The sequence below is a fragment of the Acipenser ruthenus genome, chromosome 25 (assembly GCF_902713425.1).
Source record: "Acipenser ruthenus chromosome 25, fAciRut3.2 maternal haplotype, whole genome shotgun sequence".
In the NCBI taxonomy this organism is placed as follows: Eukaryota; Metazoa; Chordata; class Actinopteri; order Acipenseriformes; family Acipenseridae; genus Acipenser; species Acipenser ruthenus.
This window is the reverse complement of record NC_081213.1, coordinates 19,784,267-19,809,076: the sequence shown is the minus strand read 5'-3', so window position 1 is coordinate 19,809,076 and position 24,810 is coordinate 19,784,267. Positions and strand designations below refer to the sequence as shown.

Below are 24,810 nucleotides of genomic sequence, written 5' to 3'. Positions count from 1 at the left end.
AAGAGCACAGGGGTCCATAAGAGAGAGGAGTTTTGGTGAGTGTGGACTGTTTTTGGTTGCTGTGTTTCTACATTTTTTTTTTTGTGTAATTGTAAAGTTCAGTGACGGCTCTGCCCAGCCTGAACAGTTTTTGTATTTTGTCAGTAGTGAAGGCGAATGCCCAGCCTACGTTTTGTGTTTGTTTAAACATTTATTTTGGCCCTTATGCCTTTTTGTTTGTGTTTGGTTGAAAGTGTGCTTTAGCACTTAAACTGCATCCTTCCTTGCCTCTGAGTCTGGTCCTGTCTAACACCTGGGCCCGCAACACTAACCTGTCACATGGACTATTAATTTATTTATTTTTAAACTTGCATTTAATACCAATTGTTGTTGCCTGCAGGATGGTAAGAACCAGAATGCATTGGGATGGGAATTTAAGAGCCGTACGGTCACTCTGTGACTCTGTGTAGCGCAGACACAGTGAGTACTTTTGTTCCATGAATTCTGCTGCAGGAGTGCTGACACATCGCACCAAGTTTAAAGACACTTCACCAACTCCCTGTTGAATTGATTAACATATAGGATCATTAATGGTCTTGCTTTGGAATATTAATATGTACTGGCATGTATACTTCTATGCTCAGCTAATAGTATATGGTTTTTAACTGTTGCTAAAATGTGCTTGAAGGTCAATGATAGCTTGCTTTTAATCCAGATGTAACTTAAAGACTTTAAGATGTAACTGAAATGTTTGTTATAGTTTTTCCTCAAAAATGAATGCACATTTGTTTTTTAGATTGTAAAGTGCTTTTGGGCTATGTGGCAAAGTGGTTTGCAGTGCTCAGTAATAATAAACACAACACAGTTCACTGTAAAAAAACAGCTCTATTTGTGCTGCAAATAGTAGTAACTGGCCCTGCACAATGATGTGTGTGGCACAGTTAAAACCCATGGGGTTCAGTCCCAAAATAATAACACTAATACAGACACACACTATATACACACATGATCACAAGTCCAATAGTGAGTGCTCCTAGTGCAAGTGGTGAATTATACAGTAGTTAGCAAAACAGTGGTGTAGTGTGGGGTTGGTGCTGGCTTTTAGGGACAACTCCTGGATAGTTTAGCTGTCTAACAATGACAAATACAATTAAGACAGGCAAAACAACAAGAAAAACACTCATGGTTAAATCATAGTTCTCCTTTTCAGGTCCTATCGTAACCAAAACAAAACATAACAGATTGCTTTGCCACATTCCCTGATATACCTTCAGTCACGCCCCCTTTGGTAGCGAGTGCAATCACGTATTCTCCAATCCATGACTGACACATCGCCTACCGCATTAAGGCGATGACTTCTGGTATTGTGACCACTCCCTTTCTGGATGGCCGACGGCCGACTTCCGACTGACCCTGGAATGAACTGTCAAATCATCCAGTCCGGGGCACACTGTTCCTGTTATACCGCGCCCTCACAGGTCAGGAGGGAGATTGTTGACTAGGATTCATTCGCTCTCTGTCATAGGCTATTGTTACCAAAAAAAATAAAAATAAAATACAAAAACTACACGTTTACGAATTGATACATGAATGAGGGGTATAGAGGCAGTGGAGATTATGCCAACACACCAATTTCATTTCAGGAAATCTTAACTTTAAGGAGTTTCCAATTAGGTCCTAATAGCACACATGTTCTTAATTATAGTGGACAGTTGACATAGGAAGAATGGGAGAGGACCACCAGAGATGCAGTAAAAACAAGTATTTATTCATAAGAAATTTATGAAAGAACTACGCCTGAGTAGATTAACTCAAACCACCATTGCAGAGGAAGTGGATGGAGGCGAAAAGAAATGCAGACACCATTATGAGAGTCATAGACAATAATGAACATTGAATGTTAAATGACCCTGCCACCAAAGGGACTGAACAGTTTTGACTGCTTAAGGCAGGGCACTTTGTCAATTACCCACAGGATAAGTTAATACAGTACTGTATGAGAGCTGACCCTGTCTCTTATTGTATAGAAATTACTGGAATTAGGTATGAAGTATGATAGGTCACATATTCATATATCAGAATGTTGCCATGCAGTTTTAAATGAGCTGAGGTTTGTGACAGAGTTCCTTTCAACCCTAATAGAGAGGGTTGAACACCTCTTCTGTTTGCTTTGTCACTAGAAAGGTAACCCCCTGTGCTTATTAGGGGCCACCCTTACAGGGATTCACTCCACTGGAGTCCCAAATAAACACCCCGGCTTCTCCATTTACAGAGGCTGTGACTGATCCAAACAGATAGAGCCTGCTGCTGTCAGCAATCGGTCCCCCTGAGGTGGGCTGGATCCCTCTCCTTTAATCCAGTATCTTATTGAAATCTTAGCCATACATACATACTGACGTTCGCATATGCTTTAATATATACTGCAGCACTATACAGCTACTTACTGCAAAGTGGTTCTGAAATGATGAATGTTGCTATAAAAACTAAAAACATGTTCTACTATATCTCATGATATGTGTAAATCATACATCATAAATTAGCTCACTGTAGAATTATATCTCAAGTATTCGGAAATACGTTTTGCGAAGAATTCTTAATGTAATCTGTAAGACAACGACCCAAGCTTAAACTTGAGTCTAAATCTATTATTGTGCTACTCATTCACAATGGTATGTGTGAGTAGTAGAACCCCCTTTATTTAAGATGTGTAGAAGAGTGTACCAAGATTTCTCATCAGCACAAGCTAAAAGTGCTTCTAGAGTTTATAAAAAATGAAAAGTTGCCATCTGTATTAAAAAAGAGGTACTACAGTACCTAATTGGAAAACATTTAAAACCCAACTTCCTTGTAGACTGTTGTCTCTTGTCTTACAGTACATGGAGGTGTAATACTGTATAAGCAGATGCAAAGACCGATTCCATTTGGTCTTCCAGCGGTCTGAAGGAAATAGTTATATTTATAACAAATGGGGATACCTTATGTGTAATTTGTAACGTTCAGTTTGATTCGTTTTATTTTGTGCTCCAAGGTCTGCACTGAAAGCGGTTGTTGAAAGCTGAGTCCCAGCTGTTTAGAGTATTTCACGTTAGTCGTTTATAAGTGATGGTTTATCGCTGGAAAAAAGAATAACACTGCAGAACTATGCATTAATGCCTAAAGTAGAATTTGAATACATTGGATGGTCCAAGAATGAATAACCTGAAGACGTGTACTTTTTAGGTACTTTTTTAGTTTAGATTTTTCAAATGCTTATTCTGCAGTGAATTAAAATATAGTATAATTAGGGTTCCTGGTGGCTTATCCAGTGAAGGCCCGCCCATAACGGAGTGCAGGTGGAGCTTGCTGGTTCAAACTCTGGTCACTGCATTTTGTGCTCCCTTGGGTTGGGGATACATATTGCTTCGGCATAGTTCATCTCATCTTGTTTCAGCAACCCCTACAGGGTTCAGTAACTTGGTCCGTTGCTTAGGTGAAAAGATGCCACTGAAAGTCACAGTGAGGCGAGTTGCAGCAGTGAGGCAACATTTCAATTAGACATTTGGAAAACAGGGCTAACAGTTGATAATAAAAAAATTAAAAAATCATTAACAATTTGTAACAATCGTTACAAATTAAACAGAGAAATGATAAAAAAAATGAACACTGAAATCCAGGAGCTCCAAATATAAATACTGTAAGTATAAATCTACATGTATATTTTTTGTTAAATGTAAAGTTTGAAAGTAGTTTGATTATTGAATCTAAAACAAGATGTGTAGGGAATTTATGAAAGATTTCATTTCGCAAAGTTAATTTCTGCCACAAGGTCTTTCGATCAAAAACAAATGCCAGTTAACTCCTTGTCCAAGAAAAATCTCACTGATGTCAGTTTGTTTTATTTTTCTTGCAATGAATAACAATACAATCGTTTGACCTCTGGCTAAACAATACAGTATAAACCCTGGAAAATACCCAAATACTACAGTTTGTTTATTGCAATTATTTTTAACGGTTTGAAATGAAACTTGTTTTTCATTAGGTGCATGTACTGTACAAGAAGTCTTTTAACTCAATACTGTTTGGCAGTGTAATTTGTCTTTAGAGATTTAGATTATGGCCAAAACTAAAAGGAAAATCCCTAAACAATGTAAAGTAATAAACCTGCAGAACAATTGCTGGATTTAAAATTGACCACATACTGTGGCATGTGTGAGAAGCGTCTCAGTATATTATATTAACAGCACACTATCCTCCAAAAGGTATTGTGTCAGATGTATACTGCAGGCACAATATGATTGATAATAGGAATTTTGATGCCAGGTTTAGCCCAGTGACACCCCTTAATTACTATCTTGGTATTTCTAACTAGATATTTGTCTGTACTTCAAATCTTTGCAATAAAATAATGCATGAATAGCCATGCTGGTCCACAAACAAGAAGACACCATCTTAACATGTACCAAAATATCAAAAAAGATGTTCTTCCACATTACAGTGGAATAACCAGTGCATTAATTTATACACCATACCTTCATATAGCTATTCGTGACAGCATAATTAGATTCATCTAATCTCTTCATCATACATATATAATGTTATGACCAAACTTCTGTAGCAACAGAATGTTATTTTTCAAGATATGTTTTGAGTTGTTCTTTTTTAATTTTCTGACATATTTTAGCTGTTTAAAAGGTCACCAAAAAATCATGTTCCTACAATACAAAAAAAAATTATAATAATGTTGCACTTGCATTGTGAATGCACTGTGAACCTTTTCTAAAGACAAAAAAGCAGTTTGGATTTGTTCCAAAGAATGAGACATGGTACATTTTCATATGCTCTTCTCAGACAGTGAGACAAGGCACCATCCCAGGGACTGGACATTCCAAACAACCAGCTCCGTGCCAGACTCTGTTTCACGCTGGCGAGAATGTAAAGATAACCAATGCGTGTCTTCTCAGAGCTCTGTCGCGCAACGGGTGTGCTCTCCGCCTGTCTTTTGTGGTTTATCACCGAGATAAAGCTGTAAAAATGCAGATGATATATCTCCATCTCACTCTCATGTTTCTAAAGGGTTCCGATAAGCTTAACCTTCATGAGACGCATATTAATCTAGTTATCTGTCTACATGAGTTGTGTGTGATGGAATCCGCTTGGCCCGAGGCAGAAAGATCCTGTCCGACTCCTAAACAGGGCAGCTTCTAGAACTGAAGTTACTTGTATCTTAAATATCTAAAAAAAAGGTAACACTCTCTTTGCCAGGGCTTGGTTTGGTATGAATACCCTACTGTTGGGAGCGGTATATGCTTTGCACTTGCTTGCAATATTAAGGTATTTTTCAGAGAGCTCATTAGATAGACTGGGTAGAGTATTCAGCTGCGATATGAATTGGATCATGTAGCTTAGGGGTTATGGAAGGCAATGGATTTGAGTAGCTTCGTGGAATTGCATGAATTACCATACACAAGGAACAATGGGTCTAATCCAAAACTTAAATATGATTCAATCCTTCTCAGACATCTTGTTCAGATTGTGGTTTGTGTTGGTTGTCTCATTTTTTAATAAATGATGGCTTGAGAAGACACAGATAACTGCAGACTAATCCCATGACTACGACATATGACAAAACAAACTGTGTACGGTTTCCTAATAGTGAATGCGTCATGTGAAATCTTGTTAAAGTTTAATAGTTGCATGTGAAGAATGTAACTCTGAAGAATGCTACAAGAAGCATGCAGGGCATTGTTTGCCTACACTTAACAAGTGTAGCCCTTGCAAAGGCTTAAGCAGGACTTTATACTTCAGTATATTCCCTTTGAAGAATCACTTTCTGACCATACCGTTTTCACACACAAATATCCTTTTTTGGTGTTCCCACCAAATCCAGTTAATGCACATTTAATTTCTTCACAAAATCCCAGGACACTCTACACTCTATAAAACAAATTGCTTGTTCATTGATTACTGTATTTAACATGTATTAAATTTGTTTGATTTCTTGAGTACAAACAACAGGAAACATGGAACAAGCTTGTGCAGGATTTCCGTACTTCAAGCACACTACTACGGGATTACTTATTTTTGTATTCCTCAATGTAAATAAAACTACATAGCGATTAGTTACTTCAGGAGGGAACTCACTGGTGAATACATGAACAGTATCCAGGAGGGTTCTCGTTACCAAATTAAAGTCTATCGTGAAATGGAATTACAGCTTTCAAATCATTTCTTTATTTAATTGGATTGTCTATAGCAATTCTCCATAACCAACACTTTTAGACTGAGAGTGAAATAACCGTTGATATGTACACACCCCCCCAGCAGAAATCTTGAAAATCTAACTAAAATACCCCTATTGCCTCAGAACAACAACAAAGGGCTCCCCAGAGATAATCTGAATTCCGTGCAGTGAGTGAGAGGGGGAACTGATTGCCTGCACAGCTACAGAAGACTCGTCGCTCGGCAATTGTTTTAAAGTCTATTTTGTTTGAAGTTGGATGACAGATAAAATTCTGAAGCACACAAAACAAAGGAGACGACACGCGAAAAGGGGCGACGTTGTTAAATTAGTGAGAGATTTTGATAAAATAATTTGTTATCGCTTTCCAATTTGTTTCATCATGAACCACAGGGCCCCATGGAGACAGAAGAAGACATGGAGGTAATTAAGGAAGCGTCTTGTGTAAACAGGGGAGCCTTGAGGGAAGAGCACTGCAGTAGAGTCCCTGTCTTTCACCTCTGGGTACCGGAGCCCCATCTCCTTCAGTGCAGAGGCTGGGGAGGCTCAGTGGTAGGAAACATCATCTTAAAACCGTTGACTGGAATTCAAATGTGTGCCAGTAAATGACATTGAACAGTGGGCTAGAGACATGCTTTTGCTTACCGGGAACTGCATTTGAATTGACGACTAAAGGGGAAGCATTTAAAGAAAACTATAGCTGTAGGCATTTATAATAAACTGTAGATTTAAGAATTTGTTGAAATCCCAACCAGATTAAGGCATATATTTTATATGCTGTTGTTATTCATTCAGTGTATTCACTAGATTTTGTTTGACAGCTTTAGATTAGTAATATATCTATGGAAACAATTCCATTATTTTTTACACTAGAAAATTACCCTTTTTTATATGGGACTGCTATAAGTGCACATTGTCCATTTGTCCTTTGCCAAATACAAATCAATAACAGAAGCACAAATGAAATACATTATAAGATGATACAACATGTGGTACTGTATATTATTATATTGTTATATTATTGTTATATTATATTATTATATTGTTATATTATATATTTCATAAAAATATACATTAAGAAGCAGAAGGCAGTGCTCCCCATAATCAAAATGTAGGAATACAAATACATTAGTTCCAGTAATGTTCAAAATAATACTTTTATTGCATGCCACAATACAATCTAAGTAAAAGCTGCAATGTAAGTTGAAGTTCAAGTTATTATTTTTTAATGTTGGCATTTACACGTATTTATATTGCAATCAAGCTTGCCAGTTTGGCCAGTACACAGTTGGTTTTCTTTCAAAAAAGAAACAAAATATAAATAGAATAATTACAAAGTTATGCTATTTTTACCTTAGCCTGTTTTTAAATTGTGCATGTCTTTATCAGTAGATTGGAATATGGACGGTTTCCTAAATTAAACCTTTTTTTTTTTTTTTTTCTAGTAGCTTATAATTAAAATGCTTTTGTCTGGTCTGCTTGTAGATACATCTGAAAAATCAACTGTTTTCAGAATTATATTCAAAGTCTGAAAATTGCCTGACAGAAGGACCATAAATAAAGTCCTGTTTTCTGGTACAATATACTGACTTTTAAGGAGTGGTAAAAATGTAAAACAAAATTTCTAGATGCCCCTATAGTTTACATGAAACACAAATCAATGCGTAGCAAATCCTTTTATTTACACTGGAGATGTACGGTTTAAACAAGCTCAAGTCATTGACTGGTTGGCTCAACTATCTTAAGCTGTAACAGCACGCTCATAGGCCTGGCATTCAGTCTTAGAGACCAGGTGCAGTGTTCTCAATACCAAAATGTCACCACTGGATATCCAAGTTTAAGCCCATTTCTCTTGTTTTCCTGAAGGGAGCCTACAGTGATCAATCAGCAACTATTTGATCAAGAAATAGCCAAAAAAGAAATATGCAGGATTCACAGTTTATTTGAACCATTTATGGGGCACACCACCAAATATGCAACTGAATATGTTTTACATCATATTATTTTATTGTCTGGGGATCATCAATCTATTTTTAAATGTTGATATAATAAGCATATGATCATGTATTTCAAAATATAATTCAGTATAAATGTCAAGTAGCTTTCTTCAGTATAATGAAGACATTCGTCAAAATGTCTGTCTAAATATGTCTTAATTATAGTTTAGGAAGCAAAATATTATAAAGGAAACACTTATAGAGGAGATACGAAGAAGGCACTAGACAAAAGGCTTGAGCTGAACAAACTTAGCAAAACACATTACATTTTAAGACTTACTAAATTAATACATTTGCATTTAGTCATTTAAATTCCCCATGATGAAGTCTATAGTTGTACACTATTGTCCAAGTGTTGCAGAAGTTTGAAGTGCGTGTGAGATCATGCTCTAATAATTACTGGACATTCCAAGTTCTCAAGGCATAGTTTTAGATCTAAAATTAAATTAAAAACAAGCCATGTACCACCAACTAATTAACATGAGGCAGACTATACACAGCATTGTCATATTTAGATTGTATCATAGTAAATTGTTATTTGTAAGAGGTTCAATTCACATACAGTACATTTCAAAGATCGCAGCTCTGCATTGTAAGATGTAAAGTGTAGTGTGGGAGGATTGACTGTTTGGCCCAGGATCTCGCCTTCTGGACCAATAGGAGACGCTCTGGTTTGCGGCGCGACCTCAGACTTTGGTCAGAGGTCACCAAGGCCGGGTGATGGAGGACCACTGACCCCCAGAAGGGAGATACAGTTGTAAAGGAGTCGGTGGGAAGGGGGAGGAGAAAGGCTTGCAGAACAAGTATTGGAAGGGGAGCCTGGACTATACAGGTTAAGGAACCAATAGGATTAGCGTAGCGAGCTGAGCCTCGCTCCTAGAACTACAGCAAGCTTCTATTTGTTGACCGATGTGAGTACTAAATACACACATGACTTAGGAATTTTAAGTGTGACATACTATGTTTAAAGAATATCATAAACTGATACAGATGTACCCTAATAAACTTTTTTAAAGCAATGTTCTTGATACAAGTTTACGACAGTAAATATGCACTGTAATTTTGCGGGTTTCCTATGGTTATTCAGTGCATTTACCATAGTTTGCCATGTTTTCTAATATGCTTTACAATGCTTACCGATCCTTTACCATGCTTTCACCATGTCTTATTACACTTAATATATGTAATGCATATAGGTACGATAGTACTCTTACTAAATAAATCACTTTGTAGTAGTCACATTGAATTAACGTACGAATGCATTACACGCTTATGCATTACCAGGTTGCTAATTCTTTTATGACTCCGGGCGTGAAGTTACTTTCTTTCATCTTTAGTGTTTTTTTTTTAAAAGTACTAAATAAATCCTCCTCAAATAGGAGTTCATTAGGTCAAGACATTCTTACCTGAAGAATTTTAGTACCTTTCATATGTGTGTACGTAGCTACTCAAACTACCGTGATTTATATTTGTATTATTATTATTATTTAAGTGCTATACTGCTTTAAATATACAGGCCTTGATCTTCAAAAAGTATGTACTGTTTTACTGGCATTTTGAAAACCTTTAAATCTTGAAATATATTGAAAATTATTTGTGTTGGGGCATTGTTAGCGCGGGGTTAAGTGGTAAAAACACACAAACAAAGCAAACATTTCCTTGAAACTAACTGGTTCTCATAGTGAAATTTTACAGTTCTTAAAAGGCAGCTATCTACCTGTGGAAAAAAACCCTTGTAATCTGAATGGCTATACACAAACCACAGGGTGTAATAGTATTACTGATATGTGCTGGTGTTCCCTTTAAAGTTGTACTTCTAAAATAAATCCTAAGAGAAACCAGAAGAAATGTACATTTTTCCATTCAGAAATGAGACTCAGCAGCAGACATTTGGTGAATTTGAACATGTGTTAATGTGTAATAATTTCTCTCATTTGTAACACACTGCAGTGATTATGAAGTTGGATCGCTGTAGAATAATGACACGTGGCAGTGAAGCCAAGAAATGAGGACGACGGGTCATACAGTATCTGTAGTTGACGGCCTTTAAGTTATATTGCATTAACGCGTGTTATTGTGTCTCAAAGAAGGGGTTCATCGTCAAAATAACATAAAAAAAAACTAGTTTTGCATTATCACAAGGACACACATCACCTCTTGACAGATGCTTTTTTTAAAATCGGTTAGGAACAATTGTATTTAAGTGATGTGTATTATTCCAAACTTTCGTGATTGCAGTGCTTGTGGACGCCTGTTTTACTTCTGAATCACGACCCAAGAGATAACATGATTGAACCAAGAAGAGATAAATCAGAGAGCTCTTCTGATTTCTTCCTCTTTGAAGTTCTTCAGAGATACATTTTGTATTAGAAATGCTGTGAGTGGGTGACACTATCTAATTAGTAAGCGGCTGTGTGAATCTAATTCTTCATCATTTTCCAATTAGTGTAAACACAAACTGAGTGCTCCCATGGAGGCCGCAGCTGGCATGGAAGTAATCGGCCAGGACAAGCATGGGCATGTGTGCCATCATGGGGCTTGTCAAGAACGATCTGAAGGGTCCCCTCTTTACAGGGAAGTTGTGTGTGAGATGTCCATTGATTCATATGAACTCATGAAAGTGTCCTCTTTGTTGCGTGTTTGCAAGGGGTATTTTGTATGACTTGTCAAAACCTTCAATAAACTGGTGAAAATACAATCTGCACATTGTTTTGCTTGAGAGCTGCTTTTGGCTTATGATGGTTTTAGCACCTACATACAGTACGGGCAACATATTTGCAAAAGAAACAGAGTCAACATGACACAGCTTTGTATACTGAACTGAGACAAAAGACTTCTAGAGAATTTCCTTTTCGGGACAGCTGTGTGTTATCTAAGGCTAATCTAATTTATTGCCCCTTTGCTAAGTTCGTAACACTGCTGTTTGCTCTATATGTGCCTAATGGGAAATAGAGCTTTTGCAAACTTTTGCAGATGAAATAGTGTTTCATGATTTGCACTTGGCCTTCTGATCCTTAACCCATCCCAAACCATTTCCTAATTAAAATTCCCCCATTATTGGCTTTTAAAGCTTTACAAATGCCATTTTGCTGTACCTGGCCTCTAGCTTACGTTGTTTTGTAGTGTGCTTTCCAGTCTGGAAGTGCTCTTATACATCTGGTTTTGCTTCCCCTGTGCAACGAGGATATAAATTGCATCCTTTTTGAGAGGGGCGATCTTGTGTTTTACAGGGAATATTGAATTACCTCAATAAAATAATCAATTTTATTTAGAAAACCTTACCTTCCTTTCTATAAAAATGTGTCTATCCTCAGGCAAGAGCATAGCTGCTGTAATGAATCCCCTACTGACAAAACCTCAGAGTTTATTAGACAATCTAGATTATTTATCATATACAGCTATGGCCAAAAGATTTGCATCACCCTATAGAATTAACTAACATAACGTTGAATGAAACATGCTGAATAATGTTGAGTTGACATATTGAATTACATACCGCTTTGTATATGTTATGTTTTGTGCATCCCACTGTTGGACCTTATACAGTAATATATATATATATATATATAATAGTTTTGCTCAAAAGCCAGCTTTTACCAAGCAAGATACTATATTTAAAACTTCAGGAAGTCTTGCTTCTAAAAGTGTTCCTCTTGAAAAAAATGTAGTATTTTACAAATTTATTTTCTAGAATGCACTATTCAAATACAGTTCCCTGTCAAGAAAGCTCCAACAGCTGTTCAGTACAACACATTTGGTAGTTAAGTAGCATTTTCGGGTGACAGGAGGGTATTGCATATAGAAGCAGGTTAGACGGGACTGTTCAGATAGCATTGCTGTTTTTAAAATAGTAGTTGGAACCAGTACTTTAAAGACAGCTTCTTATCATTTAGGCTTGGGATTAGTTTACCCTTTCTGTACCTTATCTGTACCCCCTTAGAGGTCATCTCCTGCATTCTGTTTTTGACATGTTATTGTAGTAACACTGAAGATTTCAATGTGGTATCACTAGCAGGGCAATGCAGTGTTTCTGTATTAAGGGGGAATGGTAGCACAAGAACAACCACAATAGAATAAGGCATCAGTAGTACCACAGTGCTAACATTTATATATTATACCATAGTGTATCACAATGCTATGCCAATACACACTGATAGAGAATGCATTTCATGTCTATTGCTTCACTATTGATAATTTCATTCAGGACTGATAGAATTTTTAATGAATCACTTCCTAGAAGGTTATGACTCACAGCAGCATATTTCCTTGAGCCTTAATAAACCTGCCAGTGATAAAAGAAGCATGGAATGGGGTAAGAAAACAAACATCTGTTTTGGTAAGACCTCATGCCCAGCCCAGCACCAATCCTGCTGTGTGTCGTTAAAAATGACAGAGAAATCCTCACATGTTGTCTTAGTAACTGCTTGACTCAAACTTGGCCTAGCCAGATTCCCTGCCAGTCTGGTGCCTGGGACTTGCCCTTGGCTAGTTACTGCAACTTTGAAGGTGGTGTTTGTTTACAGAAAAAGGTGTCTTCTTCAGCTTTGAAGGGGTACCCAGTTACCAGAATATTGTGTATCTGGGGAGTTCACTGGTTTACTCACTGTTTACAAGTCATTTTGTCAACTGAGGTTTCTTAAAGAAAATCTCATCCATTACACACATTATGTTTCCATCTATGTAGCCCAAAGGATATAACTAGTTTATGTTGTACCCCTTTATTTAATATTATCTGCTCAGGCTTGGTAATCTTTAAGTTGCTCTGAATCTGGGTTTTTTTGGTTGAAAAATAATTGTGTTGTTTTCCATTATTCCGATACAATTGTTTAAATATTTGTGTAAGACAATATTCCTTACGAAATCTAATAGGTTGTAGGTTTCGGACGCAGCCCTATTGTGTACCAAGCTTTTCTATCAGCATTCATGAGAGAAAAGTAATTTCTTATAGGATCACGCTTAATGTGCTTAGTGACAGTGTGGAGTTTTGCCTCATTTAAGTGTTTCATAATGGGGGTCTTCAGGGACCAATGCACAGTTGTTATATACTAGGGGAGAAGGCTCACTAACAAGGTATTTTGTATGATTCTTAAGGGACGATTTAACAACATTCACATGTTGTAAAACATGTTTTATCGTTTTTTTTCCATTAAAAATAACATTCTAGTGTTTTACAAGAACACTAGTGTACACATTTTCACTTTCGTTATTTGTTAATTTCCAAAATAAGAATAACTGTTTCGTAACATTTGAAGCTGTCCCACAACAGTTTCATAGTTGTTCCTTGAAGTTGTCTTGCCTAGTTGCACTAATTTAAACTCTTAAGAACATTTTAAATATGAACTACATACTGTATCTATGTTCAGTTTTTCTTTGAACTAAATATGCTTTATAGATTATTATTATTATTATTATTATTATTATTGTAGTAGTAGTAATAATAGTAGTCGTAGTATTCTGATGATAATGCTAATGTCAGAAATGCCTAGTCTTTGAAGAGTTAAACACGTTTGGAACATCATACACCCATATTTGGAAACTGGTCTATAGTTAATGTGTTGGTAATGACCGAAGGCAGATACAAATCTGAGCCTCCAAAATGAAAGAGGAATGCTAACCACAACAGTCATACATTTGTTTTTAATTATTTGCTTGTATTTTATACTTGAATTTAGAATATGCAGCTATTTCAATGAATTATGATAAAAAGTTACTGCTGCTATTTTAATTGATAATTGATATATTTTCACACAGTGAATTAAAAAAAAGTGGAGAACCAAAGGACTCTTAGCACAACAGTAATAATATTTTATAGCAACGGTTGGCACTACTAACCATTTAATTACATGCCATCCTCATGTTGTGAAGTTGAGTGGAATCTCTCTTCTAAAGAGGTTTCCCATCTCTAGCGTTGTCCGTGTTAATTGAACCCAGAGAACAGAGTAAAGAATTCAGCTTTCCCCACAATCTAGGAACTGTTTCCAAAGAATGCATCTGACATCATCACTATTTAATTATTTCCCTCCATGGAATCAGTGTCGAGTCTGGCATTAACTCATCTCTCGGAGCTGTTAAATCAGGTGGTGCAGGGCAGGGGTACATTATGTTTATTTTTTCAGTAATTTCACAGATAATTCTGTGCAGTCATTTTAATAAGCCTGCTATGAGCAAGAAGGTTGGTTCTTATCCTGAATCCTGCACCAAGAAAGGTTGTGCATCACTGCAAATGCCTTTTATTAACCCTGCTATCATCTGGAATATATTATTCACATTTTGCACACCCGTGATATATTTATCTACAGTATAGGATATCTAATCAAAACAGCTCACATGTACAAAAAGAAGTTACAATGACCAGCTGTATAAAGATACTGTATGGTATCTACAAAAAGTACCTGGCATTTGTGTATCTCAGTATGTTTAGGCTAGCATTAAACATGCACAACTATATCTAACAATAAGGCTACAGCACTATCTAATACTGTAGATCCTCACTTGAATGGTCTATTTACAAATGTTGTCCCTGGTTGCTATACTGTACCCACTGCCCTCATCATCACAGTCCCTGCTCTAAAGTGATATCTGATACCAGGCTCTGCTTGACTCTGTGGTGTTTAAAACTCTTTAAAATCCCTTCCAACCTCATTTAGCCTAAGGAATGCAGGTATAATGAGGGCAGAATGCATCCAAATATTTGGTAACTACATTACCTTCTAATAAAAATTAAAATTGAACTATCCCATTGCAACAAGAATAGCAATCCATTAAGAATCCATTTGGACCATTAAAAACAGTTCAGTGGCCTAGCAAGCCAAAACGTGTTCTTACTTCTCATCACATAACTACTTTCTTGCAGGTTCCTTATAATTTTTCTATAGATTGCAACAGGTACTGCATTAGGATCCCACCTGACACAAAAGACCATTTGGTCCCAAGAGTGAGGTTTAACTGGAAATGCATGTCTTCCCCCTGTTGTTTTTTTGTATATTCATCTCTCCCAATGCAAACATTTTTAGATTGTAACTTAATAATAAAAAAGGTAGACTCACAAGCATCCTGATTCAGGGAGTAGTGCTTTCAGGAACATATGGTCCCTTCCACACTCCACCTCTCCCCTGGATGCAGTATATTTTTAGGGCTGAGACTGAAACTATTTCTTACCTCATTATCCCTTTTTTTTTTTTTTTTTTACAACCTCTAACTTATTTTATTGCATAATTTTAATAGGCAAGCTGTTTTAATTTTTTGGGTGGAGGAGGGATGAATATCTGAATATGCCCGTTCAAGTTAATGAGAAAATGGATTTAATAAATGAAAATTTATTGGGACACGATTTAATCCTCATTTTCAGGAAACTCTGGTGCCTGACACACCACGCTTTCACACAAATAGACCTAACAGCTTTTGGCAGGGAACATCTGGTCCCTATTATTGCAATTACCCAGCTCCAGTTCTCCTGGCTTTATGACTCTTGCCTCCCGGTGCAGTGTAGCCTCAGGGCTAAGTGTTCACACTGCATTTCCATCTCCAGCCTCACCCCCTTTAGTAAGAACCGCTCTTGTATTGATTTAGAAGTCTCATTCCCCATGAAAATGGAGTAACACACTGAAATGTTGGAGCAGAATTCGATAGAGCCCAAGTTGACAACGAAACACAAACGAGGTTGGGTAATTGCTTTGTATATGTAATGGTCGAGGACAGATATTTGGTAAATGTACCTCTCCCCTCCCCCCCAGCTAAAACAGCAGACACAAAAGAGTTGAAGTAAAAAGCTTACATGTTCTTACGGAAATGAGAACCAAATGAGAAACACGAGATTGACACTGAATAGTGTAGGCAGTAAGTGTTGCGAGAAATACTGTACGTTTTCAATAGAACTCTGAATTCAACCCCAGTTTAACTAGATGGATTGGTGACCCCAATAAGCACCATGCTACAATGATATTGTAATATACAGTAGTTGTTGCTTATTTATTTATAGTATTTATGTATTTATTTCTATGTTATCATGTAAAATATATGCAGCACATATAACAACAAGAAAACATTTGATCATATTTAAAAAACAAAGTTTATTGTGAAGAACAGGAATACTTTTTAAAAATCTCTGTAAACCCAATTAGCTGCCGGCTTTTTTTTAATGAAAGTGTCTATTTCTTGTTCAGTAACAGTAACCATGAAGATTTTGTCCTGTTGCCAGTTATAGGTTCCTTTTCAACATAGAAGCGAGGGGATGCATTCAAATGTAATTAATTGTAGATTTGAAATAAAAAAAATTGACATGGAACAGTAGATAAGTACATTATGTGTTTTTTTATAGTACCATCTAGGTACTACATTTTCAGAATATTAATTTGCTTACCTGTTTCATATCCTATTACATTATCTACAGCTGTTTCTGCTTAAAGCAGATTATCATTTATCAGTACTAGCTCATTTATTTTTTCAACCACAAGAGCTTCTGAAAGCTGAATTTCTGAAGTGAGGTTTTAGAAATGACCACTAGAGGTGTGCAACTGCGATTTCTGCTCCTTTTGTGGCTGTGGCTACTTGTTAGTGGAAAATCTCGATACAAAATCACAGTTTCAGAGGAAACAGAAATTACAGCTGCAAACCTGTAATATTTAAAACCTCTTCACAGTAAAAGGTATGCACTCTGTTGCAGTTCTTTACAAGCATGAGATGTTTCAATTTGTAACGCCGTGCCAGTTGGTGATCTGGACAGAGACTATCAGATCCCAACCAGATCCCAGGAATGAAGCCCAGTGTCTTAAGCAGAACATTCCCATTGCACCACCAAGCCAATATGAATAGCTATCTTCCAAATTACAGTTAGTAAAACAAAATCACAGCAAAGTAATAACCAGTTGTAAAACATCAAAAGGGCTAAGAACAATGGCACTGTGTGCTATCAAAGTGAGTAAGCCTTGTTTGAAAAGGTTAAAAAGAACGACTGATTTGCTCTGACTGTGTCAGACTGGAAAGGTAGACACAGAGGTGTGCTCTGTAAAAATGACTTCATGTGTTCAGATGTGGCTCTCATCTCAAACTGATAGAGGTGAATGAGGTCACACAAAAGTCATTTATATGGCTTGTTTTCTGCTTCTTCCATTTCAATTCAAATTCATAGAATTCACAGTAGGTTTAGAATACATTAAAGTGAAGGCATCGTCAATTCAAGGTAAACAAGTCTGTCTCTAAATAACTGATCCCATTTAAGCCAGACTCAGAGCAGAAGCAGAACAAAACTGACTTAAAAAAAAAAATAAAAACAGGACCTTATAAATGAAAGGTTCAAAGCCCTTGTTCGTTCTTTCTTTCTTTCTTTCTTTCTTTCTTTCTAAATGGAATTAAACTATTCACAGGAGTAAACAGAATGAAAATCCGCCCCACAGTCTAATGATAAGTAATGATTTACCTAACTTGCGATCCCAACAACAAAGGACAAATACCTATGATAAAATCTCCAGCCAATTCACTAATCACTGGCTTATTTTACTGTCCAGAAGTCAGTGATGCAGAATACATTTCCCTGATGGTCAATGCTCCCTTTGTTAACCCCACACTCTTAAGCTTATCTATCAAGATGGATCGCTATCAAAAGAAGGCTAAACACATCACTATTGATGGAACACCTTTCACTATTAATGATTGAACAATCTTTTTAAGTTTCTTTTTTAGTGTTTAAAAGCTTAATTCTATGTCACACTGGGAAGGAAGATAATACAAAAATGAATACAAGATTTTCTGTTGCATGTTGTAACTCTGTGCTATTTTTAATGATCGTATCCTGTTATTTCAGTTGAATACACTGGATCTCTACTTATAACCACAAGTTTTTGAACTCTAGTGCAGTGGTGCTTTAAGAAGCTTGTCTGCACCCCAGTATCACCCCAGTGATCTTTCTCTTGAATGGACCTTCTCCATTCTGGCCATTGTGACACATCTACCTACCTAGAAGTGTTGAGTTGATCAAGTAGTGACATTTTTAATAAGTTACTGATATTTAAAACTACCAGCCTTTTTTCAACAAATAATACAAATAACAATTAATAATGTAAGGGACTTACTATGTAGTGTTACCTACACTCCAGCAAGGCAGCTTTGGAATTCTGTAGGGCTTTGTTTTCAAAGGGACTTTGTGGGGGTTAGCAATTTGTGGATCATTATTATTTATTTTTACAAATCGTTTTTCACATTACAAGTTTCTGGGTACATTGTACAGTACAGATTAGTGGCCTTTTGAACAGTTTTGAGTAGCCTGGCATAGAGGGTTAGCAGTGAAATGAGCACTGGTTATAAGGTAGCTAGCTTGAAATGTCCAGGTGCTGTTTTCAATCCCTGAGTTGTATAAAATGGACAAACCTTAAAGGTGTGTTAACCAAAGTTTATACAATAGTTACAGTATTTTCAGATTTAAAAAAAAATTAAAATTGTTCTTGGTGGATAACCACTTCCTGTGTTGATAACAAAAGGGCCTGATAGCAGCTAGACCATTGGAGCAAAACTAATCTACAGTACACCTCAGGAAGCAAAAAATCTTCAACAGAAAACAGGAGAACAAATACTGCTGGTGCAAATAAGAGGTAGGAACATTTATTTTAAACTCTTGTTTCACATTCCTTTAAGAGGAAAGAACATTGTATTACAGACCATTGTTCGAGTATAGAATACAGCACTTCATTTCACAGGACTGAGAGAAGCACAACATTATCCTAAACCTTGATTATCAGGCAGCTTACATATTAAAAATGGGCTAGCTTTTGACCCTTGTCCAGGACTTCCTCCAGGTCATTATTTTTTTTTAACTGAAGTCTTCTTTTTCTTTGCTGACAGCAGTAAATCCCGAATCAAAGTTGCACTGGCAGGACACATTGATCAAAGAGCATTAGCGCATTCTAAACCAAACAGTATTACCATTCAACTGTGATGTAAACAGACTAGTATTACAGCTAGACTGTGACGTAAACAAAACACTATTAAGGATTAACTGTGACAAAATCAGAATAGTATTGGAACTGGACCGTGACATAAGAGGAATAGTATTACAGCTGTAATTGGTATAAACAGAAACGGTTTACATGTAAACAGAACATCAAGTGACATACAAATCAGTTAAAGCTTGTCTGTGACTTACCAAAGAGCACAGGATTGCGTCTGTTTCCATCAAAATTGACAGAGCAGAACAGTATGTCATTATTTTGCAACCTTTTCGTTTTTTCTCATATGTAATTTCATTTGTAATAGTCAGATACATTTTGTTACTTTGTTTGATTCAATCTACAGCCAGCACTTATTTATCTGACCCCTCCCATCACAGGTTCCCCTGAGAGCTAAATGAGAGTAACTGATTAATGTTGCTGACTGTATATTACACACTTTATCTGTATAATATACAAGTACTTATTAAGAAAACTTTGTGATGCAGTAGATAGATAAAGTATTTTTTGTGATACAGTTTTAAATACAGAATATGGGGCTTTATTTGCGCACTAAGAAGCTGTGAAGCCATAAAGGATTGTTGCATTGGATCTTTAAATCTTTAAACAGGAGTTCTTGCTATTCTTACGATTGTAGCCTGTAATTAAAGACATGCCGGCATGAATAGTGCTTAGGAGGAAGGAGTGAAATATTGTGACGATTACTGTGCTTTCTGTGTGCTCTGTGAGAAACACTAAGCTGTCCAGTAGAGGTTACCTCTTTCTAAGGAATGTAATAACTAAAACACTGAGGTACAGAAATTGAAAAAATAATTGGTTCTGCCCTGGGGAAAATAGTGCTAGCAAGAGACAGGCCTTGATAGGATGAAGTCTCTTCAAGAAGACAAACAACATTTAGGCTAGTGCCTTCATCGGTGTAAAGAAAGCACAGGCTGAAATGGCTGTCTGCGTATAAGTTTTGACATTGCTCAGGAAGCAAAACATTTTAAAGTAAAACTGAGAACTCTGGACAGAAGAAATTCTGTCTCAGCTTTAAGAAGATGCCTTCAAAGTATTCATGATCAAAAGGGCTATCATGTATAAATATCTACTGACCTGGCCCAGCATGGACAGGACCACTTTTTTTTATAATGCAGTTGGTGTATTTCTTTTTGAGGTCTCAGCTGCACACAACACTTTTGGGACCAGCACGGTCACCTAAGTTCACATTTTTCGATCACTGAGAGCCAGAACAACAGAGGGTTTACATTTTTTTGGAAATAGTGAATGTTTTATCTGGATGATAGTGAGAGAGAGGTGGGCACAGGGCGGGAGAAGATCAAATACAGCATAACTTCTCAGTAATTACAAAACTGCCTGTTTCTACTCAATGAAGAGGCCCTTTATTCAATTTAAAGCTTCCACCTCCTCACTGAATCACCAGAAATGTGGTATGGGTTCTTTTTTTATTTTTATTTTGGCAGAAATATTCTTTAAAACATGTTTATCTGCCTTTTCATCTGTGTGTAAAATTATTCATATCCTCTAGTGTCAACATTTAGACATGCTTTGTAAATACATTTGTCATGTCACATTTGACAGGATTTACTGAGGTTTTTTTTTTTCTTTTCTTTCTTTGGACCCAACAACCCTTACTATATAATACAATGTATAATTGATAACAAAACAGGTTTGCATTTCTTAACAAAATATGATTTATGGTAAGTTAAAATGAACAGTTACTCTTATGGTTATGGTTTCTTGCACGGTCACTGTAATGTACAAATACAAGGAGGTCCAGTTATTTTTCTTCACTGTCCATTAATGCCAGTGGCTGTGAATTAACTTTAGGCACCCAGTCCGCAGCTCTGATCACTTTGTCAACTTGCTCCTAGTACACTGCCTTGCAAACTGAATCACACTGTCCTTAGCTTTATCCAACAGACCATCTTTGAAATCAGGCCATTCTCGTGTCTCTGTTCAAGACACCATTGAACTTTACTATTATACAAAGGCGATCAGTTCTTGGAATAAGAAAGTAACAATGTGTTATAAATAGCTTCTATATTCATCCTGGGATTAACTGGGACAGCATCCCTTGGGTAGGATTCGCTAAGACCCCCTCCTCGTTCCTACTGTTACATTTCCAGCATTACACGCTGGCCATATGAGCTCATTCCATAACAGGTGAATATCATTTTTCATTCTGTAAAACTGACAGCTGGTTTCCCAATGATTAATGAAGTCTGTGCTTCAGGGTGACACTTGTGCTCCTCAACAGAAGTAAAACAGCCCCGGTTACCGAGTTGTCAGGTATTTGTCACTGACAGCTCAAGGGTTTAAGTGGCAGGCCGTTCCCCCAGTTACAGCAAGCCTGTATTAATATAGGCCAATGAGGAAAACATGCCTTTCACCATCAGGGGCAGTCATGGACAGACAGATGGACCTGTCCCCCTCCTGGTCTTTAAGGGACACACAGACTGGACTTCTGGACCTCTTGCCCTCCTCATCTGTTGGCTAAATAAGGACATAAACTATTCTGCAAAAGGCACCGAACCATGTAAAAGACATTTCACCAGCATTGACCATTATAAACCACTCATTGACACTGTTCATTAGAGTAGGCATCCATTGAATTTCCTCCTTGTTAATAGTGGATTTTACATCAAACAAATCATAGCAGTGGTAATATATTTTTAAAGGGCATGCCACACTTGTAAAGGGTCATTTTATGGTGGAAGCTTTTTGACATTGGTGCATTTCCTTTGGTAACAGCCCCACACTGGCACTATCATTATGCAAGGTGTGGTACCAAATGACCCTAGCAATACCATTTACACTCCCCTAGTACAAATGCTACACCAATTAGAGGAGATTCGGACCGCATACATGTTTTCTTCACTCCAGAGCTGCTGGTATGTTTTTATGAGGTTCATTTAGTGCCGTCCTAGTCTGGATAGAATAGTGCAATAGATAGAATAGAGAAATGGGTCATACAGCAGTGCTGTATTTTTGATTGAATCCACTACATAACAATGCTACAGCCTGCACTGAAGCCACATTTTCACTGATGTTTTATATTTCCACAGCAAACTTTACCAACACAAGAAAATTCCCTTGAAAAGTTTTTGGGCTTGAATCTGAGCTGCTGGCACTGCCCTTAGTCACAGCACAACCGTTTAACCACCAGGGTCGGGTCGTAAAGGAGTTTTAACTTTCTGTACATCAGCACTGACCGTTGGACTGGGAAAGGGGCTGCTCTTGGAGTCAGCGGGATGCTGAAGTCTTTAACACATTAAAAGAGGACCCGATTGGCAGAAGGTGACATGAAAGTGAGAGCAGCGCTGGCCGCAGATGAAGGAAATGTCAGCTGCTGTCCCTTTAACCTCCCTCCTCCTGCCCTGCTTTAAAGCTGGATACCTGTCAAGGAGAAGACAAGGATTAGCACTGCATTGAGGATGCAGAGATACAGCATTTGATATAGGACCAGCTTTTTGATTTACTGTAGGAGAAGACCCACAGCCTGATAGTCTGTACTTAGGGAGACAGGAAGAGCATTGATAGTCTAATACAAATAGCAGAATCAGCATGTGCGTGCTCAGCAACATAAAGTACAGCTATGGCCAAAAGTTTTGCGTCACCCTATAGAATTAATACATTTTGCTTCATAAAGTCGAATGAAACTTGCTGAATAATGTATGTTAACATGTTGAATTACATACCGCTTTGTAGGTTTCCATATACTTAATGAAAAACTGACAAACATTTCGAAATCTAACATGAAATACTGTACTACTATTACGGTTTCCAGTAGACTTTTGCGATATCATTTTGTAGTTTAGTTGATTACATAATATTAAATAGAAGATGTAACTTATGTTCATACAGTTTTTAGTTTTTTTTTATGATGTCTCAATCCTAAAATTCTAGGTGATGCAAAACTTTTGGCCATAGCTGTAGAGTGCAATAAAATTGTTGAATTTATTTTGACCTTAAAATGACTCGATGTTATAAAGTGTTGTCTGCCACCTTGGACAAGAACGACTGGGGCCTAGTAGGCCTATTCACAAAGTGTCTTTAAAAGTTAGTTATTGAGTAAATACAGTTTTCTGTTTATACCTCTTTTTAAGAAAACAAGATTCTAGAAGAGTTTCAAAGTCAGTAATTGAAAACAGACTTTATTATTTAAAAATATATATATAAAGCTGTCTCTTATGGTATTAGGCCATCTCTGACAAAAAAATAAAAATAAAATAAACAACCATTTTTTTCAGGAATCAAACCAACCTACTATCTCACTATAATTTTAAAAGGATGATGGTATCCACGGGGATTTTTTGTTTGCTTCACGAGCTGTCGCGCATTTAAAGTGGTCAATTGGTAAAGGACAGAACTTGTCTTCCTAGGCAAGCACAGCCACAATTACTCTTGTAATTATACATGGCTATTAAAATGACAGGGCAGCAGCACTTGAAACATGGCAGACACAGGAGATGATTAGTATTCAAAGGAACTGCTTATTCTTCCTCTCGGGTCATTGCTGTCATATGAATAGCCAAATGATCTGCGCTATACCCAAACTATGGGTACATTAGTACTGGTTAGCTGTTCACAAAACTTTAGGTTTGATGTGGTTTTATAAAAACATTTTGTTCTAATATTTAAGAAGTTGTTACCTTATAAGCTTCCTGAGCTATAACAGAGCTTGATAATGTCATATATAGCCCCTAACTACTTGAGTTGTAGGAGCATGCCTGTTTGGTTCAACAAATGACATTGTGACAAGCATGTTTCCAGAGGGGTTTGAGCTTGTGTCTCCAGAGCCAAAACTAACTGGGGAAAACTGAACATCGAAACCAATGTGAATAGAAGACTAAACCTTCAAAAACTGTTGTGAAAATGAAGGTGATTTGTGGGACAATGCTGCTTTGAAGACTTTTTAAGCTTGTTTTGATGAAGGCATATTCACGAGAACTTCAAAACACCCTCTAGCCTCAGATAATGGTAACAAACACGCCTTAAATAAATCACATGTTTTTATGAATAGGGCCCATTGTCTTCCTCTTTTGTGAGAGCTGTAACGTTTTTCATCCCTGTGGTTTTGAAACAAATTAGGTTTTTAAAGATGCATCCGACTTCACATAAACAACATTTTCGGTACAGTATTAAACGCACCTGTTCTTTAAGGGTAAATCTCATGAATCATAGAATTGGTGTCCAGGCAGGTGAAAGTCTTATGTTGCCCATGTGTCAGTTTTTATATGAGATTATTTTTAATGTTAATTTTTTAGATTTGGGTGATGAATTCAGTTGTTGATTGATATTCCAGGCGAGTGATTCTACCTTTTTAGCAAGACAGGCGTATAAATTAATGAATTCCTTTGGAAAACGTTATAAAGGGCCATTGAGCAATTGACTGCTTGTTTTCAAAACACTGTACAGTGGTGAATGTGATGCTTGTAAATGTGAGTGACTAGCAGTGTTGGAAACCAAAGGATTCTAAATACCAGAAACGAATCAATCTTACCCTTGAGGATGCTTCACTACCAAATGAGTTATCACTTCTGTAGTTCAAACAATACATTTGATATCCTATTATATACATGTATATATTTACATATATTTATCTGGGCAAGGCAACTTCTCATACTCCATAGAGTTCACATAAACAGTTTTAAAAATATGAAAAGGGTGACTGCAT

General features: G+C 36.9%; 1 long non-coding RNA gene across 1 annotated transcript in view; it reads left to right on the top strand.

Annotated features, from left to right (window-relative positions):
• Positions 1 to 378: 378 nt before the first annotated feature.
• The window catches only part of LOC131701587 (uncharacterized), a 30,012-nt gene continuing 5,580 nt past the window's right edge, over positions 379 to 24,810 (top strand). Inside the window, exon 1 of the long non-coding RNA XR_009308898.1 lies at positions 379 to 459. This is a non-coding gene — a long non-coding RNA (uncharacterized LOC131701587). The remainder of the gene's footprint in view (positions 460 to 24,810) is intronic.